The following is a 5,192-nucleotide window of genomic DNA, read 5'->3' as shown; positions in this document are numbered from 1 at the left end:
TGTGTGTGTGTGTGTGTGTGATTTTGTGTGTGTGCCTTCAAATTAGATCTGACTCGTACAGGAGGAAATTGCCCCTCCTTCTCCAGCAGAGCATCTGGTGGATTTGAACCACGTACCTGAGATTTCCACTTTTGATTCATGTCCACGTAAGTAGAAAATATTCATCCAAGCAGCTTTAAAACAAAGTTATCATTATCATCTTCCTATCTGCTATTATTGACAGTACTCAACAACACTGGTTATTAAGTGACAGATTCTGAGAAAAAAGAAATGAGGTTCTTTATTTTTTTAATAAAGACATGAAAGAATAGAAATAAAACTTTAAAACACTAAATTCAAGGCAGACAAGCTATCAAATCTGAGTCACACTGGTTATTTCAAAGTATTTTTAAGTCACATATATTGCTATTAACAGAGTGTTCCTCAAAGGCAAGCATGGTGACATTCTGTCTCACTTAATTCGGTCATATTGTTAGAAGGGACTACTCCTTGGAAAGACTTCATGCTTGGAAAGGTGGGTGTCAGTAAAAGAGAAGACCCTCAGTGAGTTGGACTGACACAGTGACTCTCGCCACCAAAGGTTCGAGTGTGTCAGCGATGATGAGGATGGCAAGGATCAGCAGATTCGTGGTTCCAAGGATCACAATAAGTCGTACTGGACACGAAAGAACCTAACAACAGCAGCAACTAACAGATTCAGACAGACAGAGGGAAGGGTAATCTGGCAATTTTATGTGCTTTCTGTGTGACCGAATAACCAGAACTAAAGAGAAACAAGACACTACCAACCTCCAAAAAAGAAAGGGACACCAACCAACCCACCTGTCCACACACACACATACATATGCAAGCATGCATACATACAGACAGAATTCAGCTTATTCTAATTTAACCAGTTAGTATTGAGTCAATTCTGACCTGTGGCCACCCCAGGCATGCCAGAGTTAACTATGCCTCACAGGTTTCTGGCGGCTAATTTTTCACAAGATTACCAGGCCTTTCTTACAAACAACACATTTCTCCTTGCAATGGTTAGAAGTAGAGGAAAGAATAAAACCAAGCATGATAGATATTCTGTCCTTTTAGTACAAGGCCTCATGATTAAGTATAACAAGTGACAATGAACATTAAACCCACTGCTGTGGAGATAAAGGTCCTGCACAGAAGCAGAAAACACTGATTTCCCTTCAATTCAATCACGAGAGGCCTGAAAGTATGAAAACAGGCCTAAGAGAAGATAAAAACTAAAAAACTTGGACATGTGTGGTGACAATGCCTAAATGTAAATGTAAAAGAGGTATGACAACTAAAGGGGGGAAACTATTAAATAACTTTAATCTAGTAATAGTCAAGTCTATAAACAAATATTGAAAAAGAAACTATTAAAACTTCTATTCATTGAGTTTACCTAAGTGGAAATGAAGAAAATTCTCTAAGAACAGTAACGATCTCATACTTCACGAAAGGGCTCCCCCCCCCACAAAAAAATGGAAATTCCTAACTCATTCTAAGATCACTTAAGGGGCCCTCACAATGTAGCCCTGTCCACATACCCCAGACATACATGACTGACTGCTCTGAACACTGGAAGCTCTGGCCACACTGAACGAGCTGTGGCTGGCTGTGCTCAGGCTGGCCCCAACCCCCGGAAATCCACATCAAAACTCTGGTCTAAAAGTACAATTTCTTTACCACCACAACAGCTCTAGCAGGTAAAACACCATTGGTACACAGTGAGCAATCAGCTGTGTTGTGAGAAGAAGGAGGTGCAACCCAAATATTTTGGTGACTTCTCTAAGTTGTCTCAAGGACTTCACGCTGCTTCTGTATTGTCTTTGCTTCCTATGTACTTATTACATATCTGGCTCACTTTGCCTGCACTACTACACAAGAAACTTCCAAACTGCTTCTCAAAATAACAGTAAACATTGAAATTGGTACAATAGGAAAAAACAGACTATATTATACATACTGTACAGAAGTTTCTCTTTTACAGGTTTCCCAAGCACTGTGAATTCAGTAGACAAAGATAATTGTTGGCTTTATTAACCTAGTTACTACATGTAGGAGAATAAGAGTGAAGAGATTTACCAAAATTACAAATGCAGGGTATGAGTCTCAGTGTTACAGAAGCTCCAGACTTTAAAAAGAAAGGGGAGAGGGTGGAAACCCTACTTTTACTGAACATGTATGAACTTAGTTATGCATCAGTTAACACCAAGTTTTAAAACAATAAAAGAGTTGAAAGATAGTCACACTTACAGAAAGGTATGTAATGATAAATGAGTTATGTAACAACTACATTAAAAAATTAACCCTAAGAAAAGTCTTCAGCTCCCCAAGTTCAGTGCATCCCATTTTCTATTAAAAAAAAAAATACAAAACAAACAAAAATCCAAAAACACTGTGGTGTTTTTGCATTAGGAAATCTGGTTTAGGGGGTGCTTTCAATACAATTACCTTTAGGTTTCTTTCTGGTCTCTCAAACTAAAACTTTCAGCTTGTGTACGCATATCTTAAAGTTTCCATCTACAAAACTCCCTTCCATCAAGGTGGAAACCATTCAAAGCTGACCCTCCATTGGGTTTTCTGAGACTGGAGATTGCACAGGGGGAAGACTGCCTATTTTTCCTCCTTCAAAGCAGCTGGTTGAGTTGAACCTCCAAAGAGATATCATCTTTGGATTAGAAGCCCAACTTCCTATGGACAATGCCACCCGAGTCCATTGAGAGTACTCTACCACTATGAGAAAGATACGGTTTGAAGATTATAGCTGTACTGGAAAAGACTAGAAGAATCTGATTTAGAAATGTCTGAAACATTTCCTTTTTCATTTGATGGAATAGCATATTTCATTAAATTTCTTTTTTAATTAGCATGTAGGGAGAATCACAGCAAATTCCAGCTGTTTGTATTCCATTCAAACTTAACTCATAATTTTTTTTTACATTTTATTTTTTTAATAATTTTAATGGGCGAGCTCTGGTGGCCTAGTGGCAAGGAACTGCAACTACAATCCCAGAGGCGCATGGTTCAAATCCACCAGATGCTCTGCCGCGGAAGGAGGGACAATCTCCTCCCGTACCAGTCAGATCTGATTTGCCGATACACTCACACAAAAATACTAAAAAATAATAATAATAATAATAATAATAATAATTTTAATGAACATTTACAGAGAATTTGGATTTCCATTCATTCTTAACTCATAATTTTATAGCTACTGAGCACCTGTGCACACAAAGCCCTCAACAAGACAGGGTACTGGACACACTAATTAGCCAAAATATTATACTCTGAACTATTAAAAAAAAAATTAAAAAACGGCTATTAGGTTGTGACTCTTCAGGCCATCAGGTAATAACCACCAACTGTGGGCCTCTGCAGACGCCAGTTAAACCAAAAGGCAATGGATGCTCTGATTACTGGAGCAATCCAGATTGCCAGAATCAGCAAAACGACATTAGAAAGTTAATAGGCTCCATCCTTAAAATACCCCAGGAGAAGAGACGGCTGTTACCATGTATCCAACCATACCCCCACAGTAACAGCATAAGCAAATGCACCAGATGTATTTGCAATTAAGAAGCCCAACCTGGGCAGAGCACCATCAGTGGGAATTTTCCTTCTTCTGCATGGAAAGATTCAGGAAGCAAAAGCGCAGGCAGGAGGCAAACAGCACATCCAAGCAGAAAGGCTCAGGCAGTGAAGGTGCGGGGTAGATCCCTCCAACTTGGGATAAAGGGAGTCGGGGATGTGCAACAGAGAATGAATGGCACGTCCAGGTCCGCGGGGAGGCGGCTGCACGAACAGCACAGGAACACCGGGTAAGTGCCGCAAGGGAGTTAAGGACCCCGCTGCTGGGGGAGAGAAGCGAACCCTCCTGGGACCTCGGGGAAGGCGGAGATCTTCACTGGGTCCTCCCTCGCCAGTTTGCATCCTTACGGATTTTTTTCCCCCTCATAAAGTTGATAAACTCGCCAGAAGACGCCAATCTCGGAGGCTGACACCCCCCTTCCACGAACTGGCGGCGCCTGCGGGCAAGCCTCCCCTCCCTCCCCCAAAGCAACAGCGGCCGCGGCGCCGGGGCAGGTGTCGCCGCCGGACCCGGCCAGCGCGACGTTGGCAGCGCTGCGGCCACCGCGTCCCCAGCGGGCCGGGGCGCCGGAAAGTTACGCAAAGACAACTCCGGGGCCACCGAGCCGCTCCCCCGCGCGCTCCGAGGGCTGCACCCCCGCCAGCTTCCCCCCCGAGCCTCCGCGGGAAGCACGGGCCCCGGGGACGGCGCTAGCTCGGCCCGCCGACTTGGCCTGGCCCGAGGGCGCGAGGGTCCCGAGCGGACGGGCGGGCCGGGGACCGTGGCGGGCTCGGCGAGCACCCCACGGTCCGCACCCCGGCCGGTCACGACTCGGGCGCCCAGACACCGCTCCGCGGCCCGCACGGCGGCACCTCCTCCCGCTCTCTCGTCGGGACACAGCCCGAGCGGATGCTGCCTCCGGCGCCCCTTCCCGCCTCACCTGCGCTCCGCGGCGGCCGCACCTCCTCGCCCGCTCCGCGCGCCCCGTCGGGGAGCGCACTGACCCCCTGGCCGGGATTCCTCCCGGCCGCAGTGACCCGGGACGCAGCGGCCACCGCCGCCTCCTCTTTCCCAGGCACGCACCTGGACCGCGAGCAGAGACGCGGTCAGAGCTTTGCCGGGACCAAGCGCGAGCCGTGCCGCCTCCGCAACCTCTACCACCACCAAGTCCCTTCACTCGTCCGCGCCGCCCGGAGAAAATGTCACCAGAGGCCGTTCCGCTCGGCTCCTCACTTCCGCCCGGAACCACTGAGCCCTCGCGGCCGGCTAGAGAGGCCGCTGCGGCGGCAGCCCCTGGGGATCGGCGCCGGGCACCGCAGGAAAGCCAGACAGCGCCATCTGTCGGGAAGGACCGCCGCTCCTCCCGATGCAGACAGCCGTGCGCACCGACGCGGGCTTCCCGCTCGGCTTTCCCGCGCTCCTGCCTCCCCACCGGGTCACTCCATTCCTGTAAGTGTCTCTCTAGGGCGTCAGAAAGCCAGTCGGTGCACGCCGGAGCAGGGTACTAAGAAAAAGGATGGCGGTGCCAAGACTATGCGCTGCTCCCAGTTACTCACCCCTCCTTTAAGTCTTCGCAGATAAAGCTCGCGGTGTCCGAATCCTTGAAGTCACTTCT

The 5,192-nt window shown here is 47.8% G+C and overlaps 1 protein-coding gene across 1 annotated transcript in view; it reads right to left on the bottom strand.

Annotated features, from left to right (window-relative positions):
* Nucleotides 1–4,811, bottom strand: part of LOC102864745 (chromosome unknown open reading frame, human C18orf25) — a 92,594-nt gene extending 87,783 nt beyond the window's left edge. The window contains exon 1 of the mRNA XM_006891686.1: nucleotides 4,518–4,811. The gene's annotated coding sequence lies outside the window, so the exon portion shown is untranslated. The remainder of the gene's footprint in view (nucleotides 1–4,517) is intronic.
* Nucleotides 4,812–5,192: the final 381 nt, after the last annotated feature.

Source organism: Elephantulus edwardii, unplaced genomic scaffold (genome assembly GCF_000299155.1).
Source record: "Elephantulus edwardii isolate Elephantulus edwardi_28Jun2011 unplaced genomic scaffold, EleEdw1.0 scaffold00103, whole genome shotgun sequence".
NCBI classification, from domain to species: domain Eukaryota; kingdom Metazoa; phylum Chordata; class Mammalia; order Macroscelidea; family Macroscelididae; genus Elephantulus; species Elephantulus edwardii.
Note: the sequence above shows the minus strand (reverse complement) of the source record. Positions and strands in the feature narration are given on the sequence as shown.